At 45.8% G+C, this 24,570-nt stretch overlaps 1 protein-coding gene and 1 non-coding gene across 8 annotated transcripts in view; one reads left to right on the top strand and one right to left on the bottom strand.

Annotated features, from left to right (window-relative positions):
• Positions 1 to 13,963, bottom strand: part of TSC1 (TSC complex subunit 1) — a 52,096-nt gene extending 38,133 nt beyond the window's left edge. For 3 of the 7 annotated variants that reach the window (XM_065928178.1, XM_065928184.1, XM_065928183.1), the window contains exons 1-2: positions 13,813 to 13,885; positions 5,076 to 5,138 (exon numbers count right to left, since the gene is read on the bottom strand). The gene's annotated coding sequence lies outside the window, so the exon portion shown is untranslated. Of the gene's footprint in view, positions 1 to 551; positions 3,445 to 5,075; positions 5,139 to 13,812 lie in introns of those variants that run through there. The other 4 variants (XM_065928180.1, XM_065928182.1, XM_065928181.1 and 1 more) reach the window with 4 other exon arrangements.
• A 5,056-nt stretch (positions 13,964 to 19,019) lies between these two features.
• Positions 19,020 to 19,092, top strand: TRNAE-CUC (transfer RNA glutamic acid (anticodon CUC)). The gene has a single exon. It is a non-coding gene; the product is annotated as a tRNA-Glu (tRNA).
• Positions 19,093 to 24,570: the final 5,478 nt, after the last annotated feature.

Here is a 24,570-nt window from a genome sequence, read left to right as displayed (position 1 = left end):
GATCAATTAAAACATACAAATGAATTTTTGATAGCAAATCTCGATATAGAAAACATACTGTATGATACAAGTATAATACAAATTTATATTTACATAAGTATAAATCCGACAGGTAAATCATAAAGGAAGTCATTTCAAAGGACTCAGAAATATGAGACCATAACCAGTAAGGTTTCACTGTAAAAGTTCAAAGCTGAAAACAGAAACAAATTTCACCTGATTGTAAGTTGGATTAAATTAAATTTACAAGTGAAGATAATACCAGCCTGTCCGGGTTTATTGTCCATCGAGAGGATTAAATGAGGTAACCTATATCACAGAGTTAAGCACCGTACCTGGCACAAATAAACACTCACTGAGTGGTACTCACATATCATCATTATGAATGCTGGTGACAATCTTTGGGTCACCACTTTCAAAATGACTTGAACAGCACATTTGTCTAGCTGATCCCCACATTCATTTCCACCTCGAGTAACTCACAAAGGATTCTTAGACTTAAAGGTATTTGGCCCCAAGTTTGGTTCCGTGCCAGTAAAGCAGATGCTTACCTTGTCTCAGGCTAGGGAGGCTCCTGAGTCTGTCTTCTGTGTGCTCAGAAGACAGTCGTGTCAGAACTGCTCCTCCAAATGCAGGCAGCCCGGAGCAGAGTGACTAAACAAAGATGGCGCCCATCCAGTCAACTTGGCGGTACTCAGGGCTGACCGTCACGGACCACCTCACTTGTTTTTCAGATTGTAATTTAGGTATAAAGTCTGATTTCTGGAGCCTACTCTTTCCAAGTGCTTTACAGAAAAGCAAAAATAACGTTTTAGTCTAAAATACACTCGTACATTTTTTTGGCAACAAGCTTTTGTTGCTTGTCTCCTCAATTCTAAAATTCTACCTTTCAATCATATTTTTCTAATCCCCAGGAAAAATATAAATCATGGGCTTTTTGTGGGATTTTTCACTTAAGTGCCTCAAGTTCAAGGATTTTTGACATTCTAAAAAGCCCTCTCGGGAGTTCAATCATAAGCCTTTGGAATTAGTTCCATGACTGTAATATCTCTCATTTTTAAACTTATTCAAATATTTCCTGAGGGGTTAAGTGTAGGGTGCTAAGTAGGGAAGAAAGACTTAGCATGTGCCATGAAGAACCACACACACATGAGCAGGAAACGGACACGGTTCAATGCGTACAGAAGGGAGGGAAGGGACCAGCTCCAGCTGGATGTGGTGGGAGTGCGTGAGTTGCACACGTGTTAAACTTTACAGCCTAGAGGAGACAAGCGAAAAGTCACTGAGAGGTTAGCACCACAGGCTCATCAGGCATCGCTTTCGCCAGGAAAGTCTTGCTTCCATTTTGGAAGTAACCAAGCATAGGAAACAGGAGATGGGAGAAGCCGAGAGTTCAGTATCCAAGTCCATACATTTCTGTATCCTACACACCAAAGCAACATTTTGTTTAGTTTACTATTACCGTTGGGGGTCACACAGCACAGTGCAGTGCTATCTATGATGCTGTTTATATTAAGGAGTGATGACTTTCAATACCCACTCCCCACCCCAAAACCTGTCCCTCTGCCAGTCTCCTGGACCTCAGTAACAGGCACAACCATCAGTCTACAGCCAACGTCTAGGTGACATCCTTGACTCTTCCACCACTCTAACACTCACATCTAATCCGCTGGCAAGCCCACTGACTTCCCCTTCTGTTTCACCCCAGTCTGAGCCCCAATTGTGTCTCTTTAAAGACAAGGGACCAGCAGTCTCCATCACTCCTCTCCCCTACACCACCACCAAGATGCTGAAACAGGGAAATCAGACTCCACTGTTCCCATGTAAAATCATCCAGCGGCTCCCCACAGAGCTCACAAGAGTCAACTCCCCTGTGGCTGCCAGGCACACCTGACCAAGCAGCTATGAAGTCCCACTGCCTCCGGCCTGCTTCACCGCACCCTGCCATCCCCTGCTCGAGTCCCAGGTTTCTAAAGCTCAGGGAAACTGTGCCCTGCTCAGGCCTCTGCACCTGCTGTTGCCTCCGTCCTCGGGGTGCTCTTCTCCCAGATCCTCGTGCTGCTGTCGGTTTCAAGCCTCTGCTCAAAATGTCACCATCTTGGAGAGGCCTCCCAGACCACCCAATCAAAAGCAACAGAGGGGTTCTAAGTCACTACTTCTGAATAAACCAGACTGAACCTCTACACTGGTAACCAGGTTTGATCAAACATAACACTTAGCATGGTCTCAACGAGCATGGAAAAGAGGGATTTAACAAAGTTTGATTTTAGCTTCTATTTTTGGCCCAAATCTGGCTGTGGCCTTGGTCTGTAGGACTGAAAGGTGAACGGTCAATCACCCACTTTAGCAGCATTTCTGGGACCCCTGACTGTGTATGCGTGACCAGCAAGGATATGTTAATGTTACCATCATACGTAATCCACACAAAGTCTGTAATGTGGACAGGCAAGCATTTAGGATTACCGTTAATATCAGAACAAAGGGAAAACATTCTAGATGAAACATCTAAGCTTTGTGTTTTACACGTTGAAATTCCATCAATACAATATTTATTCATTTGTTATTATTAAAAATAAAAGCTTCAGTTAATATGATTTTTATGTTCGAAAATAAGGACTTTCAAACAGTTAAATATATTAATGAATATCAAGAAGGTAGGTTCACTAGATAGCTTTACAAATAACAGTAGCTGTTCTTTGAGCCAAATGTTTATAAAACTTTTAACAATACTTGGCTACACAACAGAAATTAAAGTATATTTTAATTCTAACTTTTACAGAATTTTTACATTTATTATAAAAAATAATCATTTAATAACTTCATTTAATTTGTAATCCTAATTAGTAGTCTTTCAAGAAAAAGTCAGATTTGGGAACACCACACGTCTTGTGAAGGTGAATTAAAAATAAAATGCCAGCTTGTTACCTAAATTTTAAAACATGAAAATAAAACCCAAACCATAGTCAACAATATCCACGATAAATAATCTTCAAGTCAAACATAAAGAATATGAAAAAAACAATGTTAAGAAAAAAAATGAAATATTCAAACACACTTTATACTCACTAATCAAAAATTTCAAAACAGATTTTATAAAACTGTTATTGGAAGACAATTTCTTGTTGTTTTTGTCTTGTATTTTGTGTCTATGGGGGCTAAAAATTAAAAAGCTTTTCAAGATGACTGACATAGGTTGTCAATAATTGTTAAGGTGGCTTTAAGATGAAGGATCCTTGAGGCTTGACCAAGCTGTGAATCCCAGGTACAGGTTCCTTCTAAAACATAACTTACCAGAAACTCTCCTGAATTCCGTTCTGCCTTGTCCACAAAGGTTAGTGATGGGACTAAAAGTGGCAGCTGAAGAGGAACATCTTTCTGGTATCACACCTGTGCTAACACGGGAGCAATCCAGCAGCTGTGACGGTGCTGACCAAGTTACTTTTCCTACATTAAAATTTCAAACTTTAACAATATGAATACTGAAATGTAAAACAAGTGCAATTTTGAAAATATTTAATACAGTCTGAGATTTCTGATGTGTGACATTCAGCTTGGGCCTCGAGGATATGAACAGGACCATCTGATACTGGGTTCAAATACACATTCAGGGGCCTTCCGACAATGGACAGGGTGAAGTACACACGAAACACGTGAAAATGGGACTTCCTTGCACCACTAGTCCAAGGTTAAGAACCCACCTGTCAGTGCAGGGGACCCAGGTTTGACCCCTGGTCCAGAAGATTCCACATGCTGCTGGGCAACTGAACCTGTGAGCCACAACTACTGAAGCCCATGCACTCTAGAGTCTATGCTCCCCAACAAGAGAAGCCGCCACAGTGAGGAGTCCCGCTTGCCACAACTAGAGAAAGCCCGTTCAGCAGTGAAGACTCAGTATAGTCAAAAATAAATAAAAATTTTTAAAAAAAATTTGTTTTGAAAATGAAAAGTCAAACTCAGAAAGTCTTCCGTACTTGTAAGGGAAGAATGCTTCTTCCACCTTCTTGTGAGTCTAATCTGTAGTAAGACCCTGTTTGTGAACGGACAGCAAGCTTTAAGGCAAAAATCCTCACCTTATTTCATAATTCTTATGAGGTAAGATGAGGCAGACAGTGACAATGCAGCAAAGGGCAGCCAGGGCGCATCAGATGAACCCCACGAGCCGTCTGTGTACAAAGACAGCAGACTTCCCATCTTCCCTATGCCCTTCCTGCAGCTAGAAAGCTGCTGCACTGCGCATGCCTGCCTCTAAACTCAAAATCTTGCTCAGGGATCACTCAGGCCACTCAGGCTACACTCCTAGCCACAGACATGACAGAGCCAGGATATGTAGGAAGGATATATTCTAGGACTCTGAGAATCCTCCAACTCCTAGAAACCACGATATATCTCCTCCCCAAAAAACTGATTGAGACAAGTAATAGATAAAGCCATGTTAAGATGTAAATGCTAACTCATTAGCTCTGGGGTCCTCAGACTAGTTTGTACACTAGAATAACCTGGAAAGGCTATAAAATCTTGAAGCCTAGGACTCACTCCAGAGCAGGTTAAGGGGCGAGGTTCAGACAGTACATCTGGTTTGTTTATATAGACCCATGTGGGTTTTTAAGGCACAGCCAGGGTTGAGAACCTCTGTGCTAGTTAAATGGCTTGCTCAAACACTCAGGATTCAATTTTATTTAGTGGTTAACACCAAATTTTGCTGTTCAACAGAGATGATTTGAGTCGCGGGTACACCAAGTACCAGCTACACAACCTTAGGAAAATTACATAACATTTTGGAGCCCAATTCCTTATCTGCAAAATGAAGACACACCAAAAGTATGGCTGTGAAGAGAAAAATAAATAACCACAGAATGCACTTAACACCACGCCTCGCACTGAATAAGCCGTTAATAAATTACCGGTAATTTGACTAATTATTTCACGGCACAGAAGGTCCAGTTACTGGCAAATAGCTAAAACCATCCACATTACATCCTGAATGCAAAGAAACCTCTCTGCACCAGTGCAACCTCAGACAAGATGAATGGCTCTCCCCTACCTCCCCCAGCCGCTGCGCTGAGTTTGCGCCTTACCTGTTCTGGGGACAATTGGTACTTCAGTTTCCTGTGCTGCCAACCTGGTGTCTTTCATGGTCACTGGAAAGAAAAAACACGTATCTGTAAATAACCACCTCATGCTGCAGTGAGATTCCAGACGCCGTCAGAGGGGGTCGGGGTTTACCAGCTCCCCACTCCACCCCACCCCTGACAGGTGGCCATCTGGTTTCCGCTGGAATGAACACTCGGAATTACTGGGTGCATGGGCCTCTCCCCATCTACATTTCTGAACAGCTGGCTGCGGGAAAATTCTTTATATTGCGCTCAACTTGTAAAGTCTGCCTTTTGTTAACTGTCTTTATTAGAGCTATAAATGAGTGGGCAGTAAATGCATGGGCAGGACAGGCTCTAGAATTAGAGCTCGGAGTAGAAAAACCCAGGCTCCAGCACTGAGCAGCCGTGTAACTCTGGCTGGCTGGTCGCACATCTCTAACGTCTAACCTTAAATCCTGTCATCCGTACGGAGAGAAGAGTCGCGGCACCTGCCTCCTGAGGCTCTGTGGTGCCTGCTGCCTTGCAGCCCACAGCACGGTGCGAGGCAGAGGAACTACCCGAGGTGCCCCAGGAGGAAGAACAGCGCCGGGCATGAAGCACGTACTGGGCCCGCATCAGCCCCCCGCCCCCGAGCCTCACCTTCTCTCAGCTGACCCATGTGCTCCCCACCTCAGGACCAGGTATGAGCTGTCCCCGTGCCCGAGAAACCCGACCTCTGCCCGCTCCCGAGCTCAGTCTTCACCCTCCAATTCTCCACTTGAACAAGCGCTTCCTCAGAGAACCCTTCACTCCCCTCCACTCACGCCCAGACCAAGTCAGGCCTGGCACATGCTCTCTGTAGCCTGTGTTTCTTGGTGTCACTGACTACGACCCGATTAAAGAAGTGCAATGAGTTACTGAGCGTGTCCCCATCACCAGCACAGGAGTTCCAGGCAAGGAAAGACAGGAGCTTCCTCAGCACTGTATCTCCTGCAGGTGCCACAGAGCCTGGGACTTGCTGGCGGAATGACTAGGAGTCAGAATATTTCTTAAATAAATGTACAAAGTTGAACTCAGCCTTCAAAAGAGCACCAACTCAACCTAATCCCTCTGCATGACAAACATAAAATATTTGAGAACAGCTAGTATTTTTCTATTTTCTTCTCCTGCTCTCTTTTCTGAATTATATTAAATATCCATGTTTAACATGATATATATACATTCCAGTTTGCTTTTTAAAATGTGGGTCCTTCAAACTACATTTAGGTACAGCCTGATTAGACTGTGAGCTCCACGGGGACTACACCACCTGTTGGGTCCACTGGTGGACACCCAGGGCCTATTTCAGTGTCCGGCACCCAACGGGCAAATATACCCTGTGTGGGTCAACAAAGAGTTCACCAGCTTCTTTGGTAGCCATTCTAGGGTGGGACATAGACATGGCAGCTGAACCTCATACACAATATAGACCTAATTATACTCAGCATGGAAAAGCCGAGAAGCAAGCCCTTCAATATATGATCCTGGCCAAAGTTGAACCAATGTGTTGGGCAGCTCTCTCGCTGTTAAAACTTCATGCTCAGATGATGGGGTAATTATCTTTCCTTGTGGAACACATCCTAGGCATTCAATACCAGCGGTCCTCAGCAGCATACTCCAAGTGTGTGTGCAGAGCTGGGCAGAGAATGGCCTTCCGAGGAGGCCAAGCAAACCACTCGGACAGGGAGTGCTTGCCCAGGCACAGCCACTCCACCAGAAGGGCTGCAGTTAAAACCCTGGAGCCTCTAGTCTTGAGAGTGTTAAAATCAGCTGTGAGTCCAGGGAGTCATGGAGACTCCTCTTGCAATTAATCACAGCTGGATGTTTTACCTGAAAAGGAACATCGAAGGCAAGGGTAAAATTAGGATGTAATACCAGATGCGATCTCGTAGCCTGTCCAGCCAGGATCACTGTCACAGATAAAGAAATTGGCATAGAAAGTCAGAACAGTTTTTGTCCAATGTTCGACATTAAGACTTCACGTCTTTACCACGATGCTAAAAGATGGTAATGGTAGTAAGTGTTGGTGAGTCAAGGGCTACCTGCCTTTATTTACATTTGGAAGTGTTTACCTGTTCACTTATATTTAAATCCTGCCCCGTGGAGATACTACTAGAGAAAATCATGCAGCCTGTGAACTTCCTGCTCAAAAGTGAGGAATGGAGAAGACCCTCCTCAAAAATGTGTCTCCCTGAGGGGTTAGGAAGGAAACACCTGTCAGAGCGTAACAGGGCCAATCCATGTTCTTACCTTCAGAAGCCAAATTAAAAAGGAAACGTGCCCTCAGACCTAGACCCTTCCTCTTTGATGTCTGACCCCAAAGCAGTATTCCCACCTGAAAGCAGCACGGTAATTGCCCTTCTACAAGGGCAATCAAGAAGTCTCTCTGAATAAAAACAAAGGGCAGGGTCAGGAAGAAGATGAGAGCTCGGTGCTTCAGTGTTCTGAGATGAAGCAGGAGGAGCACAGGCACCTTGTTTTCACATCTCACCTTCGTTTCCTTCTTTAGACGTTTACAGAGAGATGGTCTACACACAGGGCCGCACACGGGCTCCAGCTAGACCAGTCGTGCGGCGGTGTCATTTAGCAGGACCTGCACACATGTTTTCACACATCTCTGCCCTAGCATATCTCTGCATCACAAGCGGTGAGAGAGCTAAGAGCTATATACACCTTTATGAAACACTTGTGGCAGGTACCCAAATGCCTTTAGAAAGTATTTTATCTGAAAATATCAGTTGAATATTCGGACTTTTGGAAAAAGTATTGTGTGTGGCCTTCTCACCCCTGAGACTCTTCAGAACCACAAACCACATAAAATATCTAACTATGTATCACATCACCTAAGATAATTTTGTACAACTTGCCTATGATGTAAAAACAACTACAGGTATAATAAAGGCAGGCAGAGGCCTTTTCACTATAACTAGTTTTCTATACTGAGGTTTTTATCCAAGAAAGTTCAAAGACAATTCAGATACAGGTTGCAGCACAGATGGACTATGTCATGATCAAGTCCAGCACAGATAGAAGAGAAACATTACCCCAGTAACACAGACAGCAATAAAACGTCAATAATATACTTTATACAGTCAGGCCTGGCTCTGGCTCCGTAACGCTCAGGTGATTTCTTACAGGAATATTCTATCAAGTGAATAAAGTTGTCTTCAGCACAAATGCATCTAAAAAAGGTAAGATGAGCTTCAATTCCCCTTCCTACTTCTGCATGGAAGGAAATATCACTCAAGTGTGTGAAAGTGAAACAGCTGAGAGCAAAACCTGGCAACATGTATAGTCATGTGTGATTTACATGGTCTCAGCAGTTGTGGTCCCTCTCAAGGTTGTATAGACAGAGGAGGAGCTCCAGGTTCTCCATTCAGAATGTTGGCCATCAGGGACCCGAGAGGACAATCTGCTGGAGTAGATAGCCTATTTCATAGGTGGATCCTCTAATATCTTGTCTCCAGGGAGAGACACTGATTTTGGTTAGGTGTACGTCTTCTATAATATAAGGCACTTCCCTGGTGGCTCAGTGGTAAAGAATCTGCCTGCAATGCAGGAGAAGCAGGAGACACAGGTTCAATTCCTGGGTCAGGAAGATCCCCTGGAGAAGGAAATGGCAATCCACTCCAGTATTCTCGCCTGGGAAATCCCATGGACAGAAGGAGCACGGCAGGCTACAGCCCATGGGGTTCCAAAGAGTCAGTCTTGAGTCAGTGACTAAAACAACAGCAACCACCACATCATCTATAAACAATGTTTCTTATGTTTTAACTTTCTATTAGAATGAACAAAATTATTTACCAATAAACCAAGTGTCATCTTTCAAAATACAGAGCTTCTCTTAAAATAAATCTGAGCAAACTGTAAGTTTTCTTTAGGTTTCAAGTTCAAGGACTAAAACAGAAAACTCCTAGGGAATAAGGGCACAAGCTTTGATAGTCTAGGACTAACACCTGTGGGTCTCAAAAGTGGTCCTCACACCAGCAACAGCCATCACTTGGGGATTTAAGCCTGGTCTGAGACCCGTGAAATCTGGACGTGGGGTCTTCCAGGTGATTCTGAACCACTAGTCTAGGAAGGAGGGGGAAGGCAAGAAATATTAAATATATATATATTTAATATATAGATATACTTTTGAGGCTCAAAAGGAAAAAAAAATAGATAGTGGATAAACCTTGGAAAAAAGCCCAATGGAATTCTGCCAGGTGCTAAAGGTACACAGGGACTGAATGCTAAGCCTGACAAGCATTTAGCAAGTTACACACCTGAGTTCTCCACTTAAAACTTCTTTTAACGTGACACTTAAGGTTGATTTCCCAGTAAAGTGTAAAGAATCTTTCAATATAGAAGTTTTAACAAAAAGATTTATAGTACAAGCAGTACATAGTCCATCTTTAAAAGACTTAGGCCTTTCCCGTCTGTGGGTTGCTTTTGTTTCTGAAAGTCCGAGTCCATTTTTAAGAGCAATAAACTATTTGGAATGATCAACCGGTCTTCAGGCTGGGTCTGTAAAGTTCCTATTCAAATTTTCTTATCTGTGTGAATTTTGTTGGAGCTGATGGGATAGAAAAGGGTATTTGGTCCACAGCTTCCCACAAACTCTCAGAGGGGAACTGAGGCCCCCAAAATCTTAAGAACCACTGACCTTTCAACCAGTTTATGAGTTCAGCAGTTCAGACCATTTATCAAGTGAAAGATTAAATGTGTGGGTTCTGGAGTCAACCAACAGGGTTCAAATCCTAGCTCAACTCACTGAATAAGTTACTGAAGCCTCCACTTTCTCATCTCCCTATCCTGCCCCTGAAAGGTTTCAGCAAGAGTTAACAGGATCATGAATGTCAAAGACTTTAGCACACTGGCATTGTGCCAATAAATACAAACTTTATTATAACAATATTACTACTACGCAAAATGTACTGCTAGGTACATAAGGCTTACAAGTCAACACTTAATAACTTATATCTGAAACACTGATAACGTAATTCTGTAGTTTAAAATGGATACACTTCATGTTTCTCGCTGTGCCTGTGTGCTCTGTACTCCGAGCAACTCAGGTCTTAACCACTGCAGACAGTAAGGTCATGACATCTGTTCTTTCTCACCGCGGTCCAGTGTGCCCTCCATCACCAACAGGAGAGTAAAATTATCCCTTGTCACTCAAGACACTTCATGGGCTCTACTGCCATCATCTTTCCTTTAGAAGGTGACCTGTGAATTCCAGGTCAGTAACTACCATGTCTTGTTTTGTATCAAAACTAGGTTTTTAAGGCACTTTACTCATTAGATGACAATCTGAATTCATTCAACCTTTAAAAGCGTTGTTACCTTTTGCTACTTCCCTGTATAGAACAAAAGTTAGTACTACACAAGAGAAGTACGAAGAAATAAGCAAGGCCTTGGGATTATACATGTTTTATATACACGAAAGTTTTGTTGTTTTTTTTTCATTCTCCCCCCTCCCAAAAATAGACACATTAAATTACTAATGTTTAGGAACTACAGGCTTAAAAAGCGAAGCAGATATATGTATACCTATGGCTGATTCATGTTGAAGCTTGACAGAAAACAACAAAATTCTGTAAAGCAATTATCCTTCAATTAAAAAAAATTTTTTTAAAAAGCAAAGTAGAAAAGGAATTATCTAAAATTGTTGATGGTAATTTTAGACCAATTTAAATGGGCTGAAACCTTTTTCAGACCAATGGAAAAATAGTTTTTTTCATATACAAACAATATGAAACACAGAGGGAAAAATTCAGTGTTCAAGTATATGCCAATTATAAATATTTATTTTTAAGCAAAAAGCTAGAGGAAGAGGTTTAAATGCTATTGAGTACACTTTTCTTTCATGCTTCTAGCTACTTAATTGATAAAACTAATACCAATAAAACTAATCTCTCAAAAAGAGATTTTTAATGTGAGGCACTTACAAGGAATATCTTTTTCTAAAATGTGATAGGAAAGGATAAAAACTCAACAGGTCGAGCTAAAAGTCGCCGGTTTGCTTAGTTATTATAAAGTCATTTAACACCTGATTTGATCAACATAGAATGTTTAACTTAACCCCAAAGGACTTGAAATCTATGTGACTTTTAGAAAAGCTAGAAATGGTTGATGTATTGCTGTATTTGGCTCATCTGCAGTCAAGAATATCTAATTAAATCCAGAAAAAGTTAATTTTAGTCCACCAAGGCCCTAGAACGTGGAAAAGAATGATACCTGCACCTTAACAAACTTTAAAAGAAGACATCCGTAAGATCAAGTCAGCTGTATCTCAGAGCCCCAAACTTACCCACCACTATATACACCAGAGGTTAGAAACTATTTTAAAAAATGCCTCTGCAGTGAATTATAGATTAAAAGAAAAATAGCCAAACTGATAACTTCAGCCACTGGTCCTCAACCTCTGGTGCCATCAGAATCACCTAAAACTTCTTCCAAAATATATATCCAGGGTGTCCTCAGTGACATATGCAAGCTACCTGTACATGAAGGTTTGATAGACACTACTGTTAAGAGATCACTCATTTCCAGCAATTTCATTATTCTACAGACAAGAATACATTTGATCTGTCCTAGTCAAGACTGTTTAGTTTCACTTCACAACGGAGAACAGAAGGCACCATGTTACACCCGCAGACTGGGATGTCTTCACCCTTAGGGATCCAATCAGGCAGAGTACAACTGAGTCACAGGATTTGAGACACTCCAATTTAACGGAAAACAAGTAAGAATGTGGGTAGCTGCTTAGGAATCTGTCTAACTAGGAATTTAGGAACATACCAAAGTCTTTATGACACCAGGAAATGCATGAAGCAGAGAAAGCTTACATCATTTGCCCTTTCACGCACATGATGTAAGAGTATTTGGCCTAACATATTAACTTTAGTAAGAGGATATTTCCCATTTACATCATCTATAAACACCCCTTAAGTTTACACCCGGTGGTTAGAGGAAGATTCTGCAGCTCCCCAGGGCAATAGCAAAGGATGTTTCACTGTTTCTGAGGCGCCTCATTTGCTTGATGCACAACCGTTAAAGTTTGCATTTCCCCACACGACCTTAAATCAGTTTCCACATTTGCATATTCCAGGTTTACTCGGGAATGTTCAACTTAAGAATCACAGGTGGTTGCTCAGTAAATCAAGGGCTCCCACAAGGTTGGGTTTTATAATGCTTCTCGAAATTTACAGCCCCATTTTGTCAACAAGTGCAAATTCAGATGACTCCAAGTTGATCCCCAAATTATAAATCCAAGTATCTCAGAAGAATATTATTCTATTTTAGTACTTTTACCAGTTTAGACTGTGTCAAGTGAAGTGCTATTTCTATGCTTTCTATAAAAAATCCGGCAAGGATTTTAGCACGGCTTCTTTCTGCAGTAAACGCATTGGTTTTATGAAAACATCAAATACTTTCCAGCCTAATTTAGACTACCTTGTTTATAGTCACAACACTGCCATCCCAAACAAAAGCTAAGGTATGTAAGCAAGTGGGCCCCTCTTCAAAATTAAGCACGCACACACAGGCACTTATGCACAAACCCTGGCCAACTGATTAACTCTAATCACCTGATCAGAAAGAATGACAAGTTAGATCTGATCAAATAATAGATAAACGCGAATCATGTTAAGTACAAACAAAGACAGGAGCGCAGTCTTGGAATCAGTCAAACTCCAGTTCCCATCCCGGCTCACAGAATCCTAGAGGCGTGACCTTGGGGCACGGTACCCTAGTCTCTGAGCCTCAGTTTCTTCATCTGAGAAATGGGAGGGACTCCCGGTGGCTGCCTCTCCCCTCTGTCGCGAGGGCTAAAGGAGGTGACGACTGCGGAACCCTTCCACAGTGCGTGCTCCATCAACAAGCTGCTGGTGTCAGGAGGACCGCGCCCCCTCCAAGGCCCCCACCCCCACCCCTCCAAACCTAGAACGCCCGAAGCAAAACTCTCTACCAGGAAACACAAAGAAACAGCTTTAATTCTCAAAGGGCTCTCTGACTGCCGGTTCTTCATCCTCCAGTTCCTCAAATGAATGAATGAGCGTCTAGGAGTGGCTCTGCAAATAGCTGTCTCTTAAGAATCACTTCTGCCGGCTGGAAGGTAACTGTCTTTCAACACCAATTAAACACCCAGAAGCACACCTGGAGCTAGGCACACACGCTCATGCAAATTTCAGCGGAGACACCGAGTCCGGGCAGGTCCCCGAGGCCCACAGGCAGACTCCATTCATTCCCCTCCCCCCCACCCCGACCCCTCTCATCAAGCCCTGGCACCAGCCCCGACCCCTCAATCCGGACCGGTCTCTCCTCGGCTCTCCGCACCCTGCGGGAACCTGTCACCCCACCGAGCAAGAGGCTGGCAAAGCGGCCCACTTCACCCCCTGTCCTCGGCACCGCAGCCCGGGGGCGGGGGAGGGGGGGGGGATGCAGCGGTCCCCTCCGCCGCCGAGGAGGGGCCAAGTGCCGACCGGGGCCTCCTCTCTTCCCCCAGAAACCCGCCAAGCCCCATCAGGCCCCGTCGGAAATAGCGAGTAATAAGAGGGAGGGGAAAGCTCCCCGAACCCCCCCTTCCCGGGGTCCCTTCCCCGGCAAGTGAGTGCCTTGCCCCAGCCCTACAGGGCTTCCCAGACTGGGGTCATGGTGCCGGGATTGCCCCGAGAAGACCCCCGCGAAAAGGAAGGGGCGACACCCCCATACTCACCCACCGTCTCCTCCCCCTCAGCTGTTTACCTCACAGTTCCTCCAGCCTACAGGGCGCCGCCATCTTGGACGTACAGCACCTCCCCCCCGTCGTGAAATGTCCACGGTAGCTGCAGCCTCCGCCACGAAAAAGAGTCCCCAGCCGTGCCGCGCCTCGCTCTCGAACCCGACGACCGTTGACCGTGGTCGCCTGCCCCTTTGGAAAGAAGGGGCCGTTCTGCTCATTACTGGTGGTGCTAACCGGTCGAGAAAGAGCCAAGAAGAGTTGTAAGGTAGGGGGTGTCGGGGGGGTGGGGAGGCGGGGACGGGCGGAAGGATTCCGAAAGGGAGCTGCTGAGAGATCTTGTGACTCCGAAGGAGGCAAAAAGAAGGGCCGGCGCGGCGAGGAGGAGCCACGCGAGAGAGCGAGGGGCGGGGCGGTGGTCACGTGACCCGGGCCGGGCGGGAGGGGCCGCGCAAGAGGCGTAAACAAGTTGTCCGCGCTGGGTGTGGTTGGGGCGCCTCCTGCGTTCCCGAGGCGCGCACACGCGGGTTCTCCCCGACCGAGGGTCTCCCTTGTGCCTGACCGCAGATCTTCCATCTTGTTTCCCAAGGAGCCAGTGGGGCCCCCGTGGGAGAAGGGCCTGCGGAGAAACACACTGCCTTCTGCCCCTCAGATTGCTAGCGTTTCAGACACCCGGTCACGACACCTGGGGGAACCCACCCTAATCAGAGCGGCCGCTTTCAAAGCCCAGCCCCTTCATTCAGTCCCTGCCCTGCTCCCTTCCTAGCTGTGTGAACCTGGGCAAGTTTTGAAGCCCTTTGAGCCTTGGTTTCTTTCTCTGTGAAATGGGCATAGTAACCCGAGTGGAGTGAGGATTCAGGGACATAAAGTGTGGAGGGCGTTTGAAGCACCGTGACCCATGCAGGGTAAATGCTCCCAAGATGATGGTCCCCGAAGGCAGGTTGTGGTGAGCGCTGTGACCGATCCGGTGCAGGGTGAGAGAGGCCGCAGTCTAACTGAGGCATCTGAAAGCCTTTCTGAAGGAGTGCGCATCAAGCTAGGCCTTAAAAGAAAGGCAGGTTTTAGGAAATAGAAGTGGGAGAGGCCGTTGGGAAGGAAAGAGCTAAAAGAAGCTAGTAGCGCCTGGGGATAACTCTGGGTGAGTTTCGGAAATGACAAGTTTTGTCACGGGAACCATTTGGGTCACAAGGCAAGGCAGTGTACGGCTTAAGGGGCCTACTGTGAGAGTGGCCAGGGTTCCAGGAGGCCCAGCGTGGCCCCAGGTAGGACTGCTGCTAGCCTTTTAGGGTCAGAGAGGCCCCAAGAGAATTAAAAAAGGCCTTTTCTCTGGGCCCATAGCCCATGTGAGCAGAGCCCAGGCTGTATCTGGGCCCTTAGCCGCCCATACCCACTTCTCCTGGGGGCCCTTGAGCAGTGCACAGCCTTTATCACCATCCTGGCTTACGGGGCAGGTGGGCATTGACCTGGCAAATCCGCCAGCCTAACACTGCCTGGAGGCAGCTGGGGAAGCCAGGACGGGATGGTTCCAACAGACCGGAGTGTGAACACAGGTTTCTGCTATTGTGCTAATGAACTGAGCCTTGGTTTCTTCCTCTGCAACATAGGAGTTTTAATATTAATCATGATGCCTACCGAATGGGGGTTTGGGGTGAATTCAATGAGAGCTTAAGACGTAGCCAGCACAGAACCTATTTCAATAAATGTTAGTTTTGTTAGCATTTATCAATGCTCTCACAACCGGCATCCAATCACTGCCTGGAGTCAGTCCACCTGGTGCTAACTTCTGTGTAGTCACCCAGCATAGCCAGCCTAGGGCCCAGAGATGGAAGGGCTGGAGGAGAAGAGGGGAATGCCTAGGTTCCCCTAGTCCACAAACCATTTCACAGGAACAGATTCCTGCCTTGGCATTAGCCTGTGACAAGGATTCGGGCACAGTCTGAATCCCCCAGTGATCAGGAGGGATGGAGTCAGGGACGGGCATGACTCCAGAGCTCCAGCGCAGGAATCCCCTTTCCCCACCCCCCTCTTTCTTGGCTCAGTGACCTCATCCTGCTGGAATGCTATCCTCCGTGGAAGGGAGCAGTGATACAGGAGCCTCATCAGCTCCTGGCCCTCAAGGGGGCCATAACTGCGCTGTTACTGTTTATACAATATCTGGGAGAAGAATGGTAATAGTTCTCTCAATATGGACCGCTAGGGGCTTGTGAGAAGAGGCTAGGAGGAAAGGCAGAGGCAGCCCTGCCCCTGCTCAGGGGCTGGCTCCATGTTTTCTGCTTTTCTGGGATTGATTTTGTCGTTGACTTGTTGTTCAGTTGCTAAGTCATGTCCGACTCTATGTGACCCCTTGGACTGCAGCACACAAGGCTTCCCTGTCCTTCACTATCACCTGGAGTTTGCTCAGACTCATGTCCATCGAGTCGGTGATGCCATCCAACCATCTCATCCTCTGCCGTCCCCTTCTCCTCCTGCCTTCAGTGTTTCCCAGCATCAGGGTCTTTTCCAGTGAGTCAGTTCTTCGCATCAGGTGGCCAAAGCATTGGAGCTTCAGCATCAGTCCTTCCAATGAATATTCAGGGCTGATTTCCTTTAGGATGGACTGGTTTGATCTCTTTGGTGTCCAAGGGACTTGCAAGAGTCTTCTCCAACACCACAGTTCAGAAGCATCAGTTCTTCGGCACTCAGACAGCTGTTAATCAGACCGCTATCTTCTATATACCTTCCTGGAGCTTCTCCATGGCATGAGCTTCTGGCCAGGCTTTCTCCAACCGTCTTGTCCACACTCGGTGACAAGACAGAAGGGATGAGCCCTAGGAGGCAGGTGGCACTGACTTGATGTGTGTGAGGCACACCGGCGATTTGCCTGGGCAGCATCTCCCCCTCCCCCTCCTGGGACCACAGCATTAACCTCAGGCACCTGGACCCATCTGGCCAGTCCTGGATCCCAAGCATCCAGCCAAAAGGATTGGCATAGTTGGACATGTGACCCAATTTGGGCCAATCAGGGTACTTCCCTGAGTGTTTATACATTGATGCTGGAAGAGATGTTATCTTTCCTCTGGGGTCATTGAACTAGGATAAAGCTGTGGCCCTCCGTTTCTCCCTCTCCTACCTCAGGCTCCATGAACGCGCTAGCCAAAAGATGGAAAAGATACAGAGAAAGAGAGAGATGAAAAGAGAACTGTTGGTTGCTCTCCCCTCAATTTACAAAGTAGAGTCCCTGAGGCCAGCTTCACCCTGGGCTTCTGAGTTGCATGAAGCGAAAACTGTTTTGGCTGATGCGAGTTTCAGCTGGATTTCTGTCCTTCCCAAAAGGCCTTCCAGATGCAATAAGAGTTGAAGGCCTTTGGAAGGACTCCACTAGTCAATATTACATCCTTTTCAATGTCGCAGGGTCATCCATTTGAGGGGTCCTGTTGCTTCAGCTTTCTGCATGCAGCCCCCTGCTTTCAGGGGTCACCCATCTCCTGGGGGTCCAAGTTTCCGAGAGCAGCCCCCAGGGCCCCTCGCAGCTCTGGCCTCTCCAGCCTTGTCATTGTCCCCTTGCTGCCTAGCGCTGTCAGAATAGACACATATATGTGTACAGAGGTGTGCGGATATTTTTAACTCATGTAGATGGATTATGTCATAGATGGCAACCTGCTTCTTACTTTGTGCTCCCCTCAGCGTTGTTTTGAAGCCCATGCGTGTTGCTCTAAATAAATCCAGCCAGTAGCTTCTGTTGACAGTTATTCAGTGGTATGGATCTACCCCAATCTACTCTCATGTCCCATGGAATGATACCCAAAGCCCACCAGGAAAAAACCTGTGATAAACCTCAGTGTACCTGTTCCCTTAAGGCTTCCCAGGTCGAGCTAATGGTAAAGAGCCTGCCTGCCAGTGCTGGAGACCTAAGAGGTGTGGGTTCGATCCCTGGGTTGGGAAGATCCCCTGGAGGAGAGCATGGATCAGCCCCCTCCAGTATTCTTGCCTGGAGAATCTCATGGACAGAGGAGCCTGGCGGCCTGTGGACCATAGGGTCTCAAACAGTTGGACATGACTGAAGTGACTTAGCACACATGCACGCACCTGTTCCCTTATGGGTCCAGCTGAGAACTTCTTTGGGATACATAACTAGGAGTAAAACTGGTGGTCATAGCGTATGCATGGACTTATTCTTTTTTGCTGTTTTTAGAGAAAAAATTAGCTTTACAGAGGTATAATGAATATACAAATGATTAATGTTATATCTTGATGACTTCTAACATGGCATACACCTGTGGTCCCATCACCAGAGCCAAGGTACTAACTGTATCCATCACCCCCAGAAACTTTACAGACTTAAGATAACACCACCCGACTGTTCTCTAGGACAGCTGCCCCAGTTTACAGTCTCACTCTAAGTCTACAGAAAGGCCCACATCCCTGCCAACAGTCTTCAACTGTGAAGTATAATAGTCCTATCATGCTGATATGTTCTCTTTTTAACTTACCTCTATCAATGAGATGGAGCATTTCTTTATGTTCTTGTTAGTCTTGTAGGTTTCATCCTCTACAAGTGGCCAGTTCTTATCGTTTAACTATTTTTCCTCTAGTAGAGTTACTCTGTTTTCCTTGTTGATTTGCAGGATTGCAACACACAGAAATGTGTCCTTCATTGACTGTAGATATTTCCAGTGTCTTCCCCCACCTGTTATCTTCCTATTAACTATTACTGTATTGTACTTTGTTGAAAAAGAGACGTTAATTTTGGTGTTATTGACCCCTCCTCCTCCTCCTCGTCCTCTTTCTTTTCTGACCTATGATCTGGGTTTTGGGGGTTTTGTTCACGGATGCCTTTTCCAACACTTACTCATCCAGGACAGGCGGCGTGGTGGCCACAGGTGTGCAGTGCATGCACCGGGCCACCTGCGGGACAGAGGGGGGCGGGCAGAGCTGAGACCCCGGCTCTGCAACCCTGCTGTGTGGCCTGGGCGAGGCCCCAAGCTTCCTTTTCTATACTTAGACAATAGGGATGCCACCAATGCCTTAAACACCCACCTCAGAGGGTCGCTAGGACTGTCCAGTGAGAGGCTTGTGTAAATGCTCATCAGAGCTCGTGCCAAAGTGTGGGCACCAGTGAATGTTGGCGTTACCGTTCCCTCCACTTGCATGAGCTCCACTGTCTGCAGCTGCCGTGACAAAGTACCGCAGACAGGCTGGCTTTGAATAACAGAAGCATAAGGCGTTCCCTGGTGGTCCAGTGGTTAGGACTGGGTGCTCTCACTGCTGGGGCCCCAGGTTCAATCCCTGGCCAGGGAACTAAGATCCCACAAGCCGTGTGGCATGGCCAAACAACAACAGTGTATTCTCCCTTTGTTCTGGAGGCCAGAAATCTGAAACCAAAGCGTCAGCTGGGCTGACTTTCTGAAGGCTCTGATGGGTAGTGTTGCGTACCTCTCTCCTGCCTGCTGGGGGCTGCCCGCCATGTTTGATGACGTCCCTTGGCTCGGAGCTGTATCCCTTCACTCTCTACCTCCGTCCTCACCGTCTCTCTCCCTCTGCGTTTTCACAAGGCGCAGATTCAGTCACTGGGTTAAAGAGGTGATGCGCTCCTCGTGTGTGTCCTTTTCTCTTGTTTTTTTTTTTTAAAGTTTATTTATTCATATATTTTATATTTGGCTGCACTGGGTCCTCATTACAGTGGCTTCTCTCATGGCACGAGTTCTCAACATACGAGCTTCAGAAGTTGTGACACGTAGGATTAGCTGCCCTGTGGTATGTGGGGTCTTAGTTCCCTAACCGGGGATCGAACCTGTGTCCCCTGCATTGGCAGGCGGATTCTTAACCACTGGACCCCCAAGGACGCCCCCTCTCTCCTCTTTTTGTAAGAACACCAGTCATTGGCTTTGGGGTCCACAGTAATTCAATATGACATCATCTGAACTGAGTTACATCTGTAAAGACTCTGCTTCCAAATCAGGTCAGATGCTGAGCTCTGGGTGGACGTGGATTGGGGGGGGGCACTAGTCAGTCCCCTACACTTGCGTTTAAGGTGCCTGGAGCCCAGCAGATGAGGCGAAGGGGGCCCGTGGTGCTGTGACTCAGAGTCAGGTCCACCTACAGAGTGGGTGCCCTCGGAGCGGTGAGGGCGACCCGTGGGTGGGTTTGGGACTCGGACTTTGCTTCCAGTTTAATCAGGAATCTGACTGATGGTGTTGAGGCAGGTGGGCTTTACAGGAGGAAGACCCAGTTTCCAAGAAGGCATCGAGGTAAGACCACCTAAGGCTCATTGGCTGATCAATGGTCAGATTTAAGATATACGTGGAATGGGAGATGAGAAAGGCAGGACTTGGAGGCGCTGAGCTTAAAACAACAAGAAAGGAAGCCTGAACTGTGTGTGGAGGCAAAGAGGGTCCTCTGAAGGTTTGAGAGTCGAGGAAAGGAGAGGAGAAAGTTGTCTTCTGAATATTGGGAAAGGTTCCATCTTGACTTTCACGCCTGCAGATGGAAATTTTGAAATCCTGGGCTCCCTCTCTCCTGGGCAGGCCACCTCCTCACCCAGACTCTGGACCGGGTCTCTGTATCCCCCTTGCAGGACGATGGGGAGGACCACACTACCCGGCATTCTCCATGTCCAGCAGGAGGTTAAGTCACCGTGAAACCCTCCCTTTCCCTGTCCCCCAGAGGAGAAGCATCCACAGCTAGAAGTTTTATTTCAGCTGGGCCTCTCCTGAAGACTATGCCAGGACTCCTTGGAAAAGATAAATCTGGATCCCTGCTTCCTACCCTACACCAGAAAAAACCCCAAAGGGATCAAAGCGCTGAAGTGTCAAAAGTGAAGACATAAAATTGCTTGAAGAGGACAACACAGGTGAATTTTCTGTCATGGAGAGTGGAAAAAACCTTTCTGAAAGTGGCTAGAAAGAAGCAAGAGAAGAAAAGGCTGATAAATCAGCCAGCGTCCAAAACAAAGCGAAAACAAAACAAAACCCTGGGTACAGCAGAAAAGGAAACCGGCAGAGACAGAAAACAAGCTGAAAGTATTTGCAACTTATTTCACAAACAAGCCTCCCAATACAGACGTATCTCTTTAAAATCTTTTTCTAACCCACTTATTTCATGGAAAAAGAGGGCAAAAGACATGAAAAGAAAGCTCACTCAAAAAGAAATGCAATTGATTTCAGATTTCTGGCCTCCAAAACAGAACATAGTTTTGCTGTTTCAGCCGCCCAGTTGTGGTCATTTGCTAAAGCAGCACTCAGAAGCTAACACACAGACCATAAAAAGGAGTTTCTAGATTGTGGTGTAAAACGTTTAAAAAACACAAACCCACGCGTTCATAGTGATAACTCAAATTTAAGGGGAAAAAAGGAGAGAAGATCTAAAAGATCCAGTTATACCAACACCTTACTATGGTTCAGTTCAGTTGCTCAGTCTTTGCAACCCCATGAACCTCAGCATGCCTTCTCCCACCTTCAATCTTTCCCAGTCTCAGGGTCTTTTCAAATGAGTCAGCCCTTCGCATCAGGTGGCCAAAGTATTGGAGTTTCAGCTTCAGCTTCAGTCCTTCCAATGAATAGTCAGGACTGATTTCCTTTAGAATGGACTGATTGCATCTCCTTGCAGTCCAAGGGACTCTCAAAAGAGTCTTCTCCAACACCATAGTTCAAAAGCATCAATTCTTTGGCGCTCAGCTTTCTTTATAGTCCAACTCTCACTTCCACACATGACCACTGGAAAAACCATAGCCTTGACTAGATGGACCTTTGTTGACAAAATAATGTCTCTGCTTTTTAGTATGCTGTCTAGGTGGACCATAACCTTCCTTCCAAGGAGTGAGCATCTTTTAATTTCATGGTTGCAGTCACCATCTGCAGTGATTTTGGAGCCCAGAAAAATAAAGTCAGCCACTGTTTCCACTGTTTCCCCATCTGTTTGCCATGAAGTGATGGGACCAGATGCTGTGATCTCACTTTTCTGAATGTTGAGCTTTAAGCCAACTTTTTCACTCTCCTCTTTCACTTTCGTCAAGAGGTTCTTTAGTTCTTCACTTTCTGCCATAAGGGTGGTGTCATCTGCATATCTGAGGTTATTGATATTTCTCCCGGCCATCTTGATTCCAGCTTGTGCTTCTTCCAGCCCAGCGTTTCTCGTGATGTACTCTGCATGTAAGTTAAATAAGCAGGGTGACAATATATAGCCTTGACGTACTCCTTTTCCTATTTGGAACCAGTCTGTTGTTCCATGTCCAGTTCTAACTGTTGCTTCCTGACTTGCATACAGATTTCTCAAGAGACAGGTCTGGTGGTCTGTAATTCCTATCTCTTTCAGAATTGTCCACAGTTTATTGTGATCCACACAGTCAAAGGCTTTGGCATAGTCAGTAAGGCAGAAATAGATGTTTTTCTGGAACTGTCTTGCTGTTTCAATAATCCAGCAGATGTTGGCAATTTGATCTCTGGTTCCTCTGCTTTTTCTAAAACCAGCTTGAACATCTGGAAGTTCATGGTTCACATATTGCTGAAGCCTGACTTGGAGAATTTTGAGCATTACTTTACTAGCGTGTGAGATGAGTGCAATTGTGTGGTAGTTTGAGCATTCTTTGGCATTACCATTAGTATGGTAATCAGCAATTAAAAAGAAAAGACATCATTTACACTCTCATATTTGGAATAAGTCTGGCTTATCCAGAGTTAATGAGGGAAAGCTCTTCTTTACAGGGAAAAAAAAAGCCAAATAATAAATGCAGAAGGAATGATAGAAGGATCACTATTTCCAACCAACAATGAAACTGTTGATTCAAGCAAGAATGGTCGGTGGAGGCTGAACACATTAGGAGAAGGCTGTGGGGAGCAGGATTTTTGCATGATGAGAAAATCTTACTCTTTTGATCCCTGGGTCGGGAAGACCCCCTGGAGGAGGGCACAGCAACCCACTCTAGTATTCCTGCCTGGAGAATCCATGGATGGAGGAGCATGGTGGGCTACCGTCCTCAGGCCGCAAAGAGTTGGACACGACTGGAGTGACCGAGCACACATGCAGATTGCGTCTCAACTCATCTTCCTGGTGGAGAGAGCTGGCTGTCGCCTCTTCAACCCAGTGACCAAACAGCATCATGAAAGTGGGACAGTCTGACATTACGCACCTCCAATGCCGTGGAGCCCACATTACTTGAGAAGTATCCTTGGCTTCAACGTCTCACCTGAGTTAAATCAAATCTTGGCTTTAACTTCCAGCATATATGGGAGGGAGGAACAGATTAAGCAGCACCTGTAGGAAACAGCCAAATCTAGAAAACAGGCCCTTCTACCAAATTGGCCTGAGTTCTTTTAGGGGGAAAAAATCAATGTCAAAGGGATGAGGGCACTGTTGTATTAATACCGTAAAGGAGACTAATGTGTGTGTGCATGCATGCTCAGTCATGTCCGACTCTCTGCGACCCCATGGATTGTAGCCCACCAGGCTCCTCTGTCCATGGGATTCTCCAGGCAAGAATACTGGAGTGGGTTGCCATGTCCTCCTCCAGGGGATCTTCATGACCCCTGGAGGAAGGACTCAGGGATCGGTCCTGAGTCTTCTTCATCAGCAGGTGGACTCTTTACCACTGAGCCTCTAGGGAAAGGAGACTTTCAAAAGGAGACTGAAGAAGCTGGCATATGCAGTGCTTGAAACTGATTCTAAAAGAGCAACTCTAGAAGGAAATTGGGGGAAATTGGGGAAAAAAGTGAGTATGAAATGAACATTCAGGGATGCCAGGAAATTATTGACCGTTTTCTTAGGTGTGATCATGACAGTTATGTGATGATGTAAGAATACCTGTTCTTAGGAGATATGTGCTCAAGTATTAATGGGCGAAGTGTCATGTTGTCTGCAATATAACTTAAAAATGTTTTATCAAAACAAAACACATTTATATACACTTACAAATGCATATAGAAAGATAAAGCACAGTTTGCAAACGATTATTGTAGAATAACAGAGGGGGGTATATAGGTGTTCATTAGACATATTTCATTCACTTTCCTGTTGGAAATGTTTCATAATAAACTAATCTTGTCAAAATATTGGAAGATCAAAAAATAATTGGACTTCGTGGTAAAGGGAAATCAGAGATCCTCATCACGAGATGGTGGGATTCTCTGGGCTTCACCCTCACTCTCTGTGTCTGTGAAAAATAAAGGTTTGGACAGGATGGTTTGAACTATGGTGCTGGAGAAAACTCATGAGAGTTCCCTGGACAGCAAGCAAGGAGATCAAACCAGTCAATCCTAAAGGAAATCAACCCTGAGTAGTCATTGGAAGGACTGATGCTGAAGCTCCAATACTCTGACCATCTAATGCAAAGAGCTGACTCATTGGAAAAGACCCTGATGCTAGGAAGGATTGAAGCAGGAAGAGAAGGTGACAACAGAGGATGAGATGGTTGGATGGCATCACCACCTCAATGGACATGAGTTTGAAGAAACTCAGGGAGATGGTGAAGAACAGGGAAGACTAGCGTGCTGCAGTCCTTGGTATTGCAAAGAGTCAGACACGACAGAGTGAATGAACAACAAAAACTACACATAACGTAAAATTTACATTTTAACCATTTTCAAGTGTGTATAGTTCAATGGCATTAAGCACGTTCACATTGTTCTGCAACCAGCCTTCACCATCCGTCTTTAGGACTTTCTCCTCTTGTGAAATTGAGACTCTGTGCCTATTTAATAGCTCATCTCCTCACCCCAGCCCCTGGCAGGCAGTATTCTGCTTTCTGTCTCTGTGATTTTGACTTCTTCAGATACCTTGTGTAAG

The sequence above is a fragment of the Muntiacus reevesi genome, chromosome 3 (assembly GCF_963930625.1).
Source record: "Muntiacus reevesi chromosome 3, mMunRee1.1, whole genome shotgun sequence".
In the NCBI taxonomy this organism is placed as follows: Eukaryota; Metazoa; Chordata; class Mammalia; order Artiodactyla; family Cervidae; genus Muntiacus; species Muntiacus reevesi.
Note: the sequence above shows the minus strand (reverse complement) of the source record. Positions and strands in the feature narration are given on the sequence as shown.